This window comes from Mauremys mutica, chromosome 6 (assembly GCF_020497125.1).
Source record: "Mauremys mutica isolate MM-2020 ecotype Southern chromosome 6, ASM2049712v1, whole genome shotgun sequence".
NCBI classification, from domain to species: Eukaryota; Metazoa; Chordata; order Testudines; family Geoemydidae; genus Mauremys; species Mauremys mutica.
In genome coordinates, this window is record NC_059077.1 from 127,444,907 (window position 1) to 127,461,693 (window position 16,787).

The 16,787-nt window shown below is 45.9% G+C and overlaps 1 long non-coding RNA gene across 1 annotated transcript; it reads right to left on the bottom strand.

Moving 5' to 3' along the window:
• Window positions 1-11,612: 11,612 nt before the first annotated feature.
• Window positions 11,613-16,508, bottom strand: LOC123372157. The gene is made up of 2 exons (XR_006580140.1): window positions 16,220-16,508; window positions 11,613-15,029 (listed from the first exon to the last, which is right to left on the bottom strand). It is a non-coding gene; the product is annotated as an uncharacterized LOC123372157 (long non-coding RNA).
• Between the last annotated feature and the right edge of the window lie 279 nt (window positions 16,509-16,787).

Genomic DNA, 16,787 nt, shown 5'->3' on the forward strand with positions numbered 1-16,787 from the left:
TGACTTACCCGTCCAGACGCGGCGGAGTCGAACTCCGTGGCTCCAAGGTCGACTCCGCCACCGCCGTTCGTGGTGGTGGAGTTCCGGAGTCGACCGGAGCGTGCAGGGAGTTCGAACTATCGCATCTTGATTAGACGCGATAGTTCGAACTCCGAGAAGTCGAACTCACCGCGTCGACCCGGACGGTGAGTATAGACCTACCCTTACTATGTGTTTATACTGTGCCTAGCACAATGGGGCCCTGATCTCTGATGGGGCCTCAAGGCCCCACCACAGTGGTTCTCAACCTATTTATCATTGTGGGCTGCATCCAATACTACCTGTTTGGCCCTGAGGATGTCACATGGGCTACAGCTGTGTGCTGATTGGGCCCCAGGTTGAGAACCACTGTCCCACCACAATGTTAGTAGTGATTTCATATCACTCAAGAAGCAGCATCCCAGACGACATATGGTCTGCTCCTGCAAAACCTTCTGCATGTCCTTAGCTCCATTACTCATGGTAGTAAAACTAAGCACCTGTATAAGTATTTGCAGGGTTGAGGCCTAAAAGAGCATATACCACTACTGGGGGCAGATGTAGCCTCCTGATTCAGTGGGGGCACTATACTATATTGCCCACGGGCCACTGCTCACCCACAGCAGCACCCTCCATCCTGGCACCCTAACCGTAATCCCAGCGTGGTGCAGACAGGGATGGAGAGTGAGCCCATTTTCTGCTCACCCTACAAAGGTGGCTCTAGTCTAAGGAGCTGGGCCTGCCTCCCCACTCCGGGGTGTTGCAACTTGACACACAGGGTAGCAGCACCACTAAGGCCTGACCCAGCCCCTTGTGGAAGGGCAGCTGGGCCAAAGGTGAATGTGTTATACAGACAAAACTACACAGGATCTTTTCAGGGGGCAAGACAAAGATGCCACATTTATTATGATAACAATTTGATTTATGACCAATAACTATTTTAATCCTTATACACACACATTATACCTAATACCCACACACACACACACATTCACATCCATCAGATGTTCTGCAGCTGCTGCATAGTTACCAGGCCCGAATATAGCTTGAGTTCGTGGCTTGATTTTGCAGCTTGGGTTCGTAGCTTGTGGTGGCTAACTGACCAGGAAAGCCGGGCACAAGGATGAGCTGGGTCTCTGTTGAGCATGCACCAATGCCCTTCCATGTTGGCAGCAGAATGTTACCCTCCAAAGTCTTCCATCTCACCCATCCTTTTTGTAGGCTTCAGTTTGAATCCAGAGTCTACAGGTCTTGCTGTGTCATGCTGCCTCTGAGTTTGGTGATTGATCACTCGTCCATTGCAGGCGTGACTTTCAGCCTCGGACCTGGCTTTGATCTTCCTTCTATTGTACCTTTTCTTTTTAGAGTGGACTCTTCTTACTTTGTTAGGGTTCTTGTCTGCATCGTCAGACAAGACCTCTATTTTATCAGGACAGGCTGGGGCTGGAGGTTGATTCCATCATCCATACATACTGTCACACATCTAAACTAAACTAATAGGAGTACAGCAGGATTTGCAAAAATGAAGGTTGGAGAAAGCTTTTACAAAATGGAGTGAGCGTTTTAAAATGGGGTTTGAATTACAATATGGCAAACAGTGACCAGAAGTTACAATGTAGGCAAATGTAATAAATGATGAACAGAAGATACAATACTGAAACAGTGCAAGTCTCAGGGCTTGGCTACACTTACAAATTTGCAGCGCTGCAGCAGAGTGTGAAAACACACCCTCTCCAGCGCTGCAAATTGCGGCGCTGCAAAGCGCCAGTGTGGTCAAAGCCCCAGCGCTGGGAGCGCGGCTCCCAGCACTGTCCGTTATTCCCCACAGGGAGGTGGAGTACGGACAGCGCTGGGAGAGCTTTCTCCCAGCGCTGGCGCTTTGACTACACTTAGCGCTTCAAAGCGCTGCCGTGGCAGCGCTGCCGCGGCAGCGCTTTGAAGTATAAGTGTAGCCAAAGCCTCAGTGATTTCAGCAGGAATTGGACTGATAGTGAAACTTACAAAGGCTGAACAGCTATGGCTCTTAACAAGCATTTTTATTGTCAATTAGCCAGTTATTGGGGTAACTGGTTTTATGAATGAAAAATTAAAAACAATTTCATTCATCAGTTCTACAAATGGTGCTGCAACCTTGTGTACTAGGTTGCAATGCAACTTCCTCAGATCTGGTCCAGAAAAAAAACAACCAACTAATGAGGCTTAACTTTAATTTAAAAATATAAACAAACAACTGAACACTGCACATGTTTGATTACTGCCACTTTTAGTTGTAAAATTACTTCCATGCATACTCCTTAAAATTGACTGTTTTGCCAATTACTCTGTCATGAATGTTGTAAAAAATGTTCTAATTTCTAAAAAGAAATTGTGATCTGCACAGGGCCCTACTCATGTGCTTTATGCACTGTGCTGAACAGGGGCCTAATTTTTTAGCACATGAGAAAACTCTTTAATTGGGGGTTATAGAGACTTCCAAACAGGTTGTGACCTGGTCGGTGGAGAACGGCAGTAGAGAAAACCATCTAAGTTTTGGGGTGGTGGGTTACTTTCATAGAATCATACAATCATAGAATATCAGGAAGGGCCCTCAGGAGATAATCTAGTCCACCCCCCTGCTCAAAGCAGGACCAATCCCCAACTAAATCATCCCAGCCGGGGCTTTGTCAAGCCTGACCTTAAAAACCTCTAAGGAAGGAGATTCCACCACCTCCCTAGGGAACCCATTCCAGTGCTTCACCACCCTCCTAGTGAAAAAGTTTTTTCCTAATATCCAACCTAAACCTCTCACACTGCAACTTGAGACCATTACTCCTTGTTCTGACATCTGGTACCACTGAGAACAGTCTAGATCCATCCTCTTTGGAACCCCTTTCACGTAGTTGAAAGCAGCTATCAAATTCCCCCTCATTCTTCTCTTCTGCAGACTAAACAATCCCAGTTCCCTCAGCCTCTCCTCATAAGTCATGTGCTCCAGCCCCCTAATCATTTTTATTGCCCTCCACTGGACTCTTTCCAATTTTTCCACATCCTTCTTGTAGTGTGGGGCCCAAAACTGGACACAGTACTCCAGATGAGGCCTCACCAATGTCGAATAGAGAGGAATGACCATGTCCCTCAATCTACTGGCAATGCCTCTACTTATACAGCCCAAAATGCCATTAGCCTTCTTGGCAATGAGGGCACACTGTTGACTCATATCCAGCTTCTCGTCCACTGTAACTCCTAGGTCCTTTTCTGCAGAACTGCTGCCTAGCCATTTGGTCCCTAGTCTGTAACAGTGAATGGGATTCTTCCGTCCTAAGTGCAGGACCTTGTTGAACCTCATAAGGTTTCTTTTGGCCCAATCCTCTAATTTGTCTAGGTCCCTCTGTATCCTATCCCTACCCTCCAGCATATCTACCACTCCTCCCAGTTTAGTGTCATCTGCAAACTTGCTGAGAGTGCAGTCCACGCCATCCTCCAGATCATTAATGAAGATATTGAACAAAACTGGCCCCAGGACCAACCCTTGGGGCACTCCACTTGAAACCGGCTGCCAACTAGACATGGAGCCGTTGATCACTACCCGTTGAGACCGATGATCTAGCCAGCTTATAGTCCATTCATCCACCTTATAGTCCATTCATCCAGCCCATACTTCTTTAACTTGCTGGCAAGAATACTGTGGGAGACCATGTCAAAAGCTTTGCTAAAGTCAAGGAATACCATGTCCACTGCTTTCCCCTCAGCCACAGACCCAGTTATCTCCTCATAGAAGGCAATTAGGTTAGTCAGGCATGACTTGCCCTTGAAGAATCTATGCTGACTGTTCCTGATCACTTTCCTCTCTTCTAAGTGGTTCAGAATTGATTCCTTGAGGACCTGCTCTATGATTTTTCCAGGGACTGAGGTGAGGCTGACTGGCCTGTAGTTCCCCGGATCCTCCTCCTTCCCTTTTTTAAAGATGGGCACTACATTAGCCTTTTTCAAGTCATCTGGGACCTCTTCCGTTCGCCATGAGTTTTCAAAGATAATGGCCAATGGCTCTGCAATCACATCCACCAACTCCTTTAGCACCCTCGGATGAAGTGCATCCAGCTCCATGGATTTGTGCTCGTCCAGTTTTTTTAAATAGTCTCAAACCACTTCTTTCTCCACAGAGGGCTGGTCACCTTCTCCCCATACTGTGCTGCCCAGTGCAGCAGTCTGGGCGCTGACCTTGTTCGTGAAGACAGAGGCAAAAAAATCATTGAGTACATTAGTTTTTTCCACATCATCCGTCACTAGGTTGCCCCCCTCATTCAGTAAGGCCCACACTTTCCTTGACTTTCTCCTTGTTGCTAACATACCTGAAGAAACCTTCTTGTTACTCCTAACATCTCCGGCTAGCTGCAACTCCAAGTGTGATTTGGCCTTCCCAGGGCAGGTGCAAGGAAGTTTTGCGCCCTAGGTGAAACTTCCACCTTGTGCCCCCCTCCTCCAGCCCTGCGACAGCTCCCCGCCCCCCCTCCACCCTGAGGCGCCCTCACCCCCGCGGCAGCTCCCCCCCTGCCATGAGCCCCCCCCCACCCCCCGGGAGCCGTGCAGCACCTCCCCACCCCAGCTCACCTCTGCTCTGCGTCCTCCCCAGGCACAGCAGCCCTGTTCTAATTCTCCTCCCAGGCTTGCAGTGCCAAACAGCTGATTGGTGCTGCGAGCCTGGGAGGCAGGAGAAGTGGAGCAGCGACCGTGCGCTCGGGGAGGAACCGCTGTAAAAAAAAATGGGGGCACCGCTTTTTGGCGCCCCCAAATCTTGGTGCCCTAGGCAACCGCCTAGTTTGCCTTAATGGTAGCACCGGCCCTGGGCCTTCCTGATTTCACTCCTGCATGCCTAAGCAATATTTTTATACTCCTCTCTGGTCATTTGTCCAATTTTCCACTTTTTGTAAGCTTCTTTTTTGCGTTTAAGATCAGCAAGGATTTCACTGTTAAGCCAAGCTGGTCGCCTGCCATATTTACTATTCTTTCTACACATCGGGATGTTTTTTTCCTGCAACCTCAATAAGGATTCTTTAAAATACAGCCAGCTCTCCTGGACTCCTTTCCCCCTCATGTTATTCTCCCAGGGGATCCTGCCCATCAGTTCCCTGAGGGAGTCAAAGTCTGCTTTTCTGAAGTCCAGGGTCTGTATTCTGCTGCTCTCCTTTCTTCCTTGTGTCAGGATCCTGAACTCAGCCATCTCATGGTCACTGCCTCCCAGGTTCCCATCCACTATTGCTTCCTCTACTAATTCTTCCCGGTTTGTGAGCAGCAGGTCTAGAAGAGCTCTGCCCCTAGTTGGTTCCTCCAGCACTTGGACCAGGAAATTGTCCCCGTACACTTTCCAAAAACTTCCTGGATTGTCCATGCACCGTATATTGCTCTCCCAGCAGATATCCACCTATTTTCACTTATTAGGCTTTGAATTAAGCAGAAGTGTTATGCAGTGAGATGCACGAGAGAATAAAAAAGATCAGGAAATGCTGATTTTTTCAATCTTTGAACAATAAATGCGTGTGTGATAAAACTCTGAAAGAAAATCCGATTTTTTTTTAAAGCTGACCTGGGTGTTCTACTATCTAGGGGGAATTACAGTTTGGGGAATGGAACTATCTGAATGCAGCATACGAACCAAATTATATTTCTCTTTTGCTTCTGGTCGAGAAGTAATTGGAGATTATATCTATTCAGGGTGAGATTTTTGGCACTTAACTGCTTTAGATGCCTTTGAAAATCCCAGCCTTGGTGGCCAGGACAATCAAAACTACTACTGGTGACAAAAATGTTACTGAGCTGTTAATGTTAAAATTCATACAATAAAAAGAAAAATCTGCTCTCTTTATTTCTGAAAAGTCTTGATGCTGAGGAAGGGTAAGGGCAGGGGCGGCTCCAGGCCCCAGCATGCCAAGCGCATGCTTGGGGCGGCACGCCACAGGGGGGCGCTCTGCTGGTCCCCGGGAGGGCGGCAGGCAGCTCCGGCAGACCTCCCGCAGGCGTCCCTGCGGAGGGTCTGCTGGTCCCGCGGGTTTGGTGGAGCATCCGCAGGCATGCCTGCGGGAGGTCCACCGGAGCCGTTGGACCGGCGACTGGCAGAGCGCCCCCCGCGGCGTGCCGCTGTGCTTGGGGTGGCGAAATGGCTAGAGCTGCCCCTGGGTAAGGGTCAGCATTGGCTGGATTGGAATTTGGGTGGTGAGGGGTGGAATCCATTAAGATTTCCACCTCCTCCACCTGGATTTTGGGTGTCTAGTTACTAAATCTGACTGGACACTTTCTAGTCAAAACTGGACACGAGATCAAATTATTGAAAAATTGTAGTTTAAAATAAGAATCCTCCACTGTTCTTTAATAGGCACCGACATCTATCCAAATCAGCACTCTTAGAGCCAAATATTAATCACGTTTCTTGGTCGTGAAATTATAGTAAATGAGGTCTCTGCTCTGCTCCACCAGTTGAAAACAGCACTATACAAAGGCATGTTATGAGACTTGGCGTTTGCATTTCAGTAATAAAACCTGTACATTTTGCTTATTTTTTCCAGTTTTTGGTGCCAGTTTTTCACCCTTCTGAACATGTTCCTCTGTGGAGGAAGTGCTGGTGGGCCTTAACTTTGCATTCCCACATCTCCTGCTGCAATTCAGCATTGCCAGTGACAACTCTCTGGGCATGCCGCTGTGCTGCCCAGCACAGGAAAAGGTTATGTTAGGAGAAACTTGACAGCGAAGACTAGAAAACTCTTGTAAAAAAAAAGTGAATGTCTTCCCTTGCATTTCTGGGATTAAATATACATGCAGGTTTTTATTTCAAAAGAGGAAAAGATGTGAGGTCCGATTGTTGTTGATGCTAAGGCCCCTTTACACCACTCTGGACAGGATCCGTTAAGAGCGTGTAAATGTATGCAAAGAGGAATTAAATGTAGACACATTTCAGGGCCCCTGTACATTGTCAATGAGAACCAAGCCCATGGCATTTATTGCCTTAGGTGCTTTACAAAACCCATCATTGATACCAAAGTGGCAAATTATCGATGAATGAATGATTGCTCGCTGTCCTTGCAAGGCCCCAGCCCTGCAACTCAATGCCTGCAGTGCCACTGATTCCATAGCTGGAGGAATTTTTTTTTTCTGAGGGCCCTCTTCAGTGCAAAATCCTCTCCCTGGAAGCAGGATGGCTTCTGAGTCATATCAGCAAGTGAGCTGTGTGTAGGATTGGAAAGCTTGCAAGCAGAATGAATGCCGAATATCGACAAAGCAAATCTGGAGCTGCAAATGTGGCTTGCTTTTAGAAATGCAGTGAATCAAGAGCACTGTTTGCTCTGTGACCCTGCAGCAGAGAACACTCCCTGGGTTTATTGGGGAAAAGACTGAAAAAAGAAAAGCTGACTCACTGGCTGACTTTCTAGAGGACAAACAGGGTGGGGACGGTGGGGCGGGGGGATTGTTTCATAGGCTGTGTGTATTCTGAGCTTACTGGCTCCTTTGTGCCATTGCATCTGCTCTCTCTCTCTCTCTCTCTCTCTCTCTCTCTTTTAAGCTGTTTCCTTGCTTTCTACGGATTCCAGATACTGGTGTAGTGCAGAAATAGGCCATAGAGGCCACCGTTACTCCCTTTCTGAGAGGGCCCTGAGGCGTTCAGCCACAGGAATATCAGTAGTTCATAACTGGACTGGATGCATGCTCTTATAGCCACCCATTCGGCTGGTGAGAACAAGCCATGGGGCCTGAGCTCCCCTGTTTACTCTAACACAGTTCCATCAATTTAACCAGCTGAGGACCTGGTCTTGAGTTTGTGAGATGAGCTGGCTTGACCTCTCCATGTTTCTCCCAAAATAGCATGCTGGACTTTCTTAAACAGCCTGGTTCTCACTTTGAGTTGAAAAGTTGACACAGGAATTTGGGATGAGGTGTAAAAAGCACCTTGCCTGGAGATTGTATTATAAGAGGAGCTACTGCCAAGGCCAAAGTAATGGCCGCCAAACAAGAAGCCTTTGGTGCGCCTTCCCTCGTGGCCATCTACTGCTTCCAAAATGGCCCCAGGGTTATGGGTAAGAGTGTGGCTTTTGTGACATCAATGAAATCAGAGGAAAAGATTCCTATAGCCAAGTAACCTCTATCTGCTAGACACATGCCTCTTGCTCAAAGCCTGAGGCCGGGTGCCCAAAGGTACTGCCATTGCCCAGTAGCAGGTGGGATGTGCCCTCAAGAGGGAATCATTCCACAGTATGGAAGAAGGGGCTGAGAAGCAATAAGTCAGCCTCCAAGGGGCTTCTGCAGCAAAAGCTGGGAGAGGAAACCATACCTCACTTGCACTAAGTGAGGGGGCTGAACTGAAGTATCCCTCAGGATTCTCCAGTCTCTCCTTTCTCAGTCAGCAGAATCCTGACTGGACCAAACTTTGTCAGCTAGGACTTCATCACAGCTTGTTACAACATGTTTTTATAGTGCTTGGAAAAGGGGGTAGGGGGAGAGGCTGATTAAATTTCAAATGATTGTTTGCAGTAAATAAAAGGTACCCTGGGAAGTAGTTTGCTTAAGTTTTGTAACTTAAAAAAAAAACAAAAAAACCACCTCACCTAATTTTTGTTAAGTCATTGTCTAAGAATAGAAACCTCCAAAATTCTGGGAACTGTCCAAGCAATGGTCATACGTGCTTTGTTGGAGAGCAGGATACAGTAGAACCTCAGAGTTACGAACCACACACCTCATTTGGAACTGGAAGTGCACAATCAGGCAGCAGCAGAGATGAAGCGGGGGCGGGGAAGCAAATCCAGTACAGTACTGTGGTAAATGTAAACTACTAAAAAAAAGGGGGGAAGTTTAAAAAAACAGATTTGGCAAGGTAAGGAAACTGTGTCTGTGCTTGTTTCATTTCAGTTAAGATGGTTAAAAGCAACATTTTTCTTCTGTACAGTAAACTTTCAAAGCTGTATTAAGTCATTGTTCAGTTGTAAACTTTTTTGAAAGAACAACCATAATTGTTTTGTTCAGAGTTACAAACAAGCTCCATTCCTGAGGTGTTCGTAAGTCTGAGGTTCTACAGTAATTGTTTTTCGCTTTGTTTTGTTTACTGTCCAGCAAATCTCATTCTCTACCCAGCCCCACATCATCCCACTTCCTGCTGATTCAGTCTCCCTTGACACTCTCACATTACTCACTGGAGAGTCTTCAGATATATTTCCTCCGAGTCCTGCCCAGTTTGGGGCTCTTGCCATGTTTAGAAAGCTTCTAATTTGGTGGCACTTTGAACAGGCAGTTCCTTTTCATACACAAGCTCTCACACACTTGTGAAATCCTGCACAGCTCAGTCATCACTCTCCTCTTGTTAAATGTCATGTCAAGGCTCCTAGAGGTCTTATATAGGTATCTTTTTTATGTAAATATAATAATAAGATGAGAACAGCCACACTGGTTCAGACCAATGGTCCGTTTAGCTCAGTATCCTGTCTTCCAACAGTGACCAATGCAGATGCTTCAAAGGGAATGAACAGGCAATCGTTAAGGGTCCACTAATAGCTGTCCGACACTAGGGACACTCAGAGCATGGGGTTGCATCCCTGACCTTCTTGCCTAATAGCCATTGATGGACCTATCCCCCATCAACTTATCTAGTTCTTTTTTGAACCCTGTTATAGTTTTAGCCTTCACAATATTCCCTGGCAATGAGTTCCACAGGTTGACTGTGTTGTGTGAAGTAGAACTTCGTTTTGTTTTGTTTTAAAGCTGCTGCCTATTAATTTCATTGGATGACCCTTAATTCTTGTGGTATGTGAAGTAGTAAATAAACACTTCCTTATTCACTTTCTCCACACCATTCATGATTTATAGACCGCTATCATATCCCCCCATAGTCATCTCTTGTCAAAGTGCAAATATCCACAACTTTTTAATCTCTCCTCATCTGGAAGTTGTTCCATCTCCCTAATCATTTGTGTTGCCTTTCTCTGTACCTTTTCCAATTCTAATACATTTTTTTGAGATAGGGTGACCAGAACTGCACACAGTATTCAAGGTGTGGGTGTACCATGGATTTATATAGTGGCATTTTGATATTTTCTGTCTTATTACCTATCCTTTTCCTAATGGTTGCTAGATTTTTTTGACTTTCATTAACCATAGAGTGGATATTTTCAGAGTACTATCTATAATAAAGCCAAGATCTCTTTCTTGAGTGGTAACAGCTAATTTAGATCTCATCATTTTGTATGTGTAGCTGCTATTATGTTTTCCAATATGGATTACTTTGCATTTATCAAAATTGAATTTCATCTGCATTTTGTTGCCCTGTCCCTAATTTTGTGAGATCCCTTTTGTAACTCTTCACAGTCTGCCTGGGACTTAACTATCTTGTATAGTTTTGTATCATCTGCAAATTTTGCGACCTCACTGTTTACCCCTTTTTCCAGATCATTTATGAATATGTTGAATAGTAATGGTCCCAGTACAGACCCCTGGGGGACCCCACTATTTACCTCTCTCCATTCTTAAAACTTGTCCTTTGTTTCCCATCTTTTAACCAGTTACTGATCCATAAGAAGACCTTCCCTCTTATCCCATGATTGCTTTCTATGCTTAAGAGCTTTTGGTGAGGGACGTCATCAAAGGCTTTCTGAAAGTCCAAGTACACTATATCCACCAGACCACCCTTGTTCATGTTTGTTGTCCCCCTCAAAGAATTCTAGTAGATTGGTGAGGCATGATTTCCTTTACAAAATCCATGTTGACTCTTCTCCCAACAAATAGTGTTCATCTGTGTCTGAGAATTCTATTCTTTATGATAGTTTCAACCAATTTGCCTGGTACTGAAGTTAGGCTTACTGGCCTGTAATTGCTGGGATCACCTCTGGGGCCTTCTAAAAAAATCTGGTGTTACATAAGCTATCCTCCAACCATCTGGTACGAAGCTGATTTAAATGATAGGTTACCTACCATAGTTAGTAGTTCTGAAATATCACATTTGAGTTCCTTCAGAACTCTTAGGTGAATACCATCTGGTCCTGGTGACATTACTGTTTAGTTTATCAATTTGTTCCAAAATCTCCTCTACTGACACCTCAATCTGGGATAATTCCTCAGATCTGTCACCTAAAAAGACTGGCTCAGATGTGGGAATCTCCCTCACATCCTCTGCAGTGAAGACCGATGCAAAAAAAAAATCCATTTAGTTATGACAGGCATTCAATACATTATGACAGACATTGCCAGGTGGTGCTGCTACAATGTCTTCCAAATGTGTGGTATGCCAGCAAATGTTGAGCCTAGGGAAGGCATGCTGTGTTGTGAGTTTTGGTGTGTTCTGGTAGAGGCAGTGGTCCTTGAAAGGGAGTTGTGCAAGCAACAGGAGGGCTTGCTCTCTGCCTTGGGCTCTGATTGGAGTCAGTTCTTGAGGCAGAGTTGCTCCCTGCTGGGACCCATCATTAGTGTTGCACTGAGGTTCCTGAGAGAAGGGATTGCCCTTCTCTCCAGGTCTAGTGAACAAGTGTAAGTACTTAGACCCCACCTCACTGATTTCTCCCACACTGGGAGGTTACTGGCAAAGGCCCTGGACACAAGCATCACTGACATCAGACCAGAGCTCTGGCATTGAAAGAAGGGGCAATAGCAATAAATGACTGTTTATTAGGGTAGCATGTCGGAACCCCATCTGAGCCCCATTGTGCTAGGTGCTGTACAAAGAAGTAACAAAGACGACAGCCTCTGCCCCAGAGAGATCACCATCTAGGGTTTAGACAGAATGCAACAGGAGTTAAAAATAGAGAAACAAAGGTGGCATGTTAGCAGAAGGATGTAATGCAAAAACATATTTCGCATAAAAGCAGAAATCAGAATTCACCACTTGCCTAAGAAATACCAGACAGAAGTCAAGGCAGAAGTAGGCTTTAAGGACGGATTTAAAACATTAAGTGGCTATTTTGATGGGGAGCTTTTCCCATGTATAAGGGGCAGCATGGAAGAGATCATGGAGAAGTAGGCAAATACAGTGAAACAATATGAAATATTAAGTATTGTCCACGATTAGTCTAACCGATCAATCCAACAGTAATAAATCAACCACATACAATTGACTGAAACATGTCTGTTTCTCACAATTAGCCATTTTTCCATCATTCTGTGGATAATGTTGATAAAGTAACAGGTTTCTTAGCAACATCCTAATTTTGTGCATAGGTTCACAATACTAGAATACTGCAGACAAGAGTGATTTCTTTGGCATGTACAATATACATATGATGTATTAGAGTAAGAAAGGAGTGGGCTTTGTTGCAGATATTCTCTCATAAGATCTTCACTGTCTAATTTAACAGTAAATTGACCTAGTATGAAATATATTCTATAGAGGTAATGGTATTGAGCAAGAGGAAAAGAGTGGGGCAGATCCTCACCTGGTGTAACTAGATAGTGTCCACTGAAGTCAGTGGAGCTACACCATTTACATCAGCTAAGAAGTTGGCCCAATGTTATAATTTTGCATTCATTTTTTTCTGAGGACTTTTTGTGCTTAGAATCACAGTATTTGGCTTTTCTCTCTAGCTAGATTTTATATTGCCCCTGTTGTCATTTCATCTGAGCACCTCCCAGGAATTAATTTACCCTCACCACACTCCAGTGGGGCAAGATTTGACCCTGTTTGTCCTGAGGCACAGAGAAATTCAAAGATTTGCCCAAGGTTATAAGGAGTGTCTGTAGCAGAGCAGAAAGCTGAACCTAGATCTCATAAGGCCCAGACCAGGGTCTTAACCAGCTTTCTCATCCTCTTTTCATTATCAGGATCAACCTTGCCTTATATTTTCCTTTTCTCTGTAAGGGAATTAAATACCACTTAGAACTGATTCACCAAAACCCAGATTGGATGGGGGAGGTTCTGGTGCTACTGTAATGTCTTATCGTAATTCATAAATTGGTTATCACTGTTCTGCACTCACAGCCACAACAAATAAGAGTTAACAAGAGTTAACATCAGGTCCATGTTGACCTTTTGGGAGTGTTTTTAATGAAACAAAGTGTTCTGGATGCAGCTGAGCTGACTTTGCTTTCATATCTATTATTGTTTCACCTGCCTTGACAAGGGCAGTGGGAAGCACTTTGATAAACAGACTGAAAGGTCATCTGGGCTCTACATGGTGCTGGATCTTCTAGTAGAGTGATGTGTTGAAATCTCCCAAAATCACCCTTTTCAGTGAATCATAGCTGATATCCCAATTTTTCCTGCAGCTATATCACAATTTTGTACAGCAACAGTATATATGGAGATCATAGTTTGAAGTCAATGGGAGTTTTACCATTGGCTTCAACGGGAGCAGAGTTAGGCCAGTGCTGAATGTTTCTGAACCCTGCCTTCCCCACTCCTATTCATTCTCTTGTTTGTCCAGTTGTGGGAATAAAGAAGTACTACAAAAGACTCTGCCATGCCAGTTGTGGCAATATAGAACTAACAGACACTTTACTCCAAGAGACAGACCTAGAACGATTAGCTAAAGATTTATAATGTTGCTAACTTTTATACATTTATTTTAAATTACGATCTTAGCATTTAATATTTAATGTCATAAATTGTCTGGAATTGGAATACATTACTTATTTCATTCCCAAGGATTCCTGAATATCATCCTTCAAGAGTCTGTGTGAAGTCTCACATTTTCAACTGACTTTTTTGGTTTAAGGTCTGAAACAGAAGTTCTCTTTTTGGTGGGTTTCTTTTTCTCTATACTGTGTATGTATTAACATTTCTTTATCATACAAACACAATAGCATTCTAGTCCCAGCTCTGCCCTGGATATGTTGTTTGGCCCTGGGCAAGTTACTAAGAGTGAACTCTTCGAAAGCAGTGAAGTGCCTTCAGCTCTTTTGACAACGTTAACCTTAAAAAAAAAATCTCTTTGTGCCTCAGTTTCCCCATCTGTAAAATGTCAACCCATAATGTTTACCCATATTTTTAAAGTGCTATATTTGGGAGAGGGGTGAAAAGCACTATGGGAATGCAAATTATTATACATCAGATATTTTCACATGGGGGAAGACTCTGAAGTTTGGCTTGCTTTAAAAAAAGGCTGAAATTTTCAAAGCCACTAAATGGGATTTTGGCACCTAACTCCCTTGGGCTCTTTAAATCCCATTTTTTGTGTAAACCAGTCTGTCACAATGTTAAATGTTAAATTCTTTCTTCTCCTGTTCTTGTATTGATTGTCCTCTAGGTCCCCATACCTAGTCTATGAGTGTGCTCAGTGTCCCCACTGTATTTGTGTATGTGCGTTTTTACAGACTATGTTAATCCTTTGGTTTAGGGAGTTGAGATTTCTTGACACCTGTTCCTAAGACAGAAAACATTTGTGCTTGTCATCAGGAGTGACAGACCTTCTGCTGTCAGAGCTTTCCATCAGAGTTAGGAATCTTAGGGAGAAGTGAGTAAATAAGAGGCATTTTATAGTATTCCAGCCTTTACATAGTAGCATACACCTCTTTATAAATTGACCCTTGTACACCATTTATAGAACGTGTAATGTATCTCCTTGAAGTTGGCTTGAGTCTCAGTAATAATGGGGAAAGGAGGAGTAGCGTGGGCTAGTGGATACTGGACTGGACTGATCCCTGGCATACCTGTGCTCTGTTCATGCCACTGACCTGCTGTGTGACCCTAGGCAAGTCACTTCACCTCTGCGTGCCTCTGTTTCCCCTCCCAGCCTCTGCTTTGGTAAACACTTTGTGGGGGGGGGCTGCCTCTCCCTGTGTCTGTACCGTGCCTAATGCAATGATGTCATCATCTCAGCTGTGCCTCTCGGTGCGATTGGGATATTAATAATCAGTACAGCACGTGGCTGATGCTAACTGAAGGATCATGCTCTGTTTCTCCCCTTGCCGAGAGGTTCCTTTGCACTGGTGCTGCTGAGGGGACTCCACGGGCCGCTCCCACCTGTCAGTTAGCGCTTGTGCCGTGTCCTGTGCTCCTGCTGTCGGAAGGGCAGACTGGGGACATATTGGCATGTAACGTGTCCCTTTGCTCCTCTGCTGTTCACATCGCTCTGCTGAGGTGAAAAGGAGGGAAGAATTTCAATCCATTCTGCCAAGCAGAAAGCTGGCACAGCCCTACCGCATGGGGAATGCTTTGGGGGCCTCACCTTTTCCCATGGGTCCTTCTGGCCCCTCGCCAAGGACCCAGGTCTTTGGGAGGTTTGTGCAGGCATGTTTGGGAGGGCGCAGTGAGCTGGGTTAATGCCAGCCGTCCCTCATCTGCATTTGGCTTATAAACAGGGCTGGTGCTACCATTAAGGCGAACTAGGCGGTTGCCTAGAGTGCCAAGATTTGGGGGCACCAAAAAGCGGTGCCCCCATTTTTTTTTTACAGCGGTTCCTCCCCGAGCGCGCGGTCGCTGCTCCACTTCTCCTGCCTCCCAGGCTCGCAGCACCAATCAGCTGTTTGGCGCCGCAAGCCTGGGAGGAGAATTAGAGCAGGGCTGCTGTGCCTGGGGAGGACGCGGAGCAGAGGTGAGCTGGGGTGGGGAGGTGCTGCACGGCTCCCGGGGGGGTGGGGGGGGCTCAGGGCAGGGCGGGAGCTGCCGTGGGGGTGAGGGCACCTCAGGGTGGAGGGGGGGCGGGGAGCTGCCGCAGGGCTGGGGGGGGTGGGGGTGGCACAAGGTGGAAGTTTTGCCTAGGGCGCAAAACTTCCTTGCACCGACTCTGCTTATAAACCACAGAGGGCTCCCGTTCCAAGGGCTGCTCTCCAGGCATGCTGGTCAGCAGCCAACAGGAAACGTCGCTTTGTCCTGAAGACTGAGCGGGAGGTGGGGAGAGGGGAGTACAGACTACCCGGGAGTGTGCTGTCAGCCATCTGTTTTATTGGGAGCCGGTGGCACCTTACCCACAGCTAGTCCCATTCAGGTCAATGAGCGCGCCCATGGAGTAAGCCTAGTCACCATTAGGAAGGAAGGGCCTCACAATCTGTTCCTCAGAGCTTTGAGCACCTGCCACAGTGATTAGATTGGCAATAGAAAAGCCTAGTCGGTTTCAAGGAGTCTCTGACTCTTCCCCCCTTTGCTGTCTCAGTGCCACTGGCCTGCGAACCACTTTTACGGGCTGGAAGCTGCAGATCTGGAGCAACGCCATTTATAGAGCAGGCGACCTCCATTTCCCAGCTTCCCTGCTCCGAACTGTCCGAAGGATTAGTGACCTTCTCACAGTCAAACCTCTGAGTACCGGTTCAAAGGTGGGGTACAAACCTCGCATTCTTCTGGGCTTCTGCTCAGAGAGGCTGTGAAGCTGCGGTTCGCTCTGCTCAGAGGCCGTGTTCAGACAACGGATCGAGTCTTCACCCATTTCATAGACGTCTTGAAATTGCAGCCAATGAGAGAGGGCAGCCTGAGGTCAGGGAGGAATGAAATAATGGTGCAGCATCTGACACAGTGGGAAAGAGGCAACAACCGATGTGGACAAATTGTGATCCAGGTCAGCATCTAATGAGATAGAAACGATAATAAAGGGACTGTCTGAGTCTAAAGCAGATGGCTGACAAAGCAATCTGTCTGTTTTTCTCACAGATCACCATTGCTCCTACTTGGCCTTCTATTGCAAATCAGTTCCAGGATCCTGCAATCAGCAAAGCAAATATTTGCTGATATGGTCACTCATCTGCCATAGCATCACTGCACTGAGAAAACATTAGTTCAGAATGTGGTTGCTGGAGCCAGACAGAAGAGGACATATAAACCACAGCTTTCTCTCCTTGTCGGGTCTTATATTAGTTTTGCCAGAGGCAGGAATTTCTCATTTACCACCTTACCCATTGGA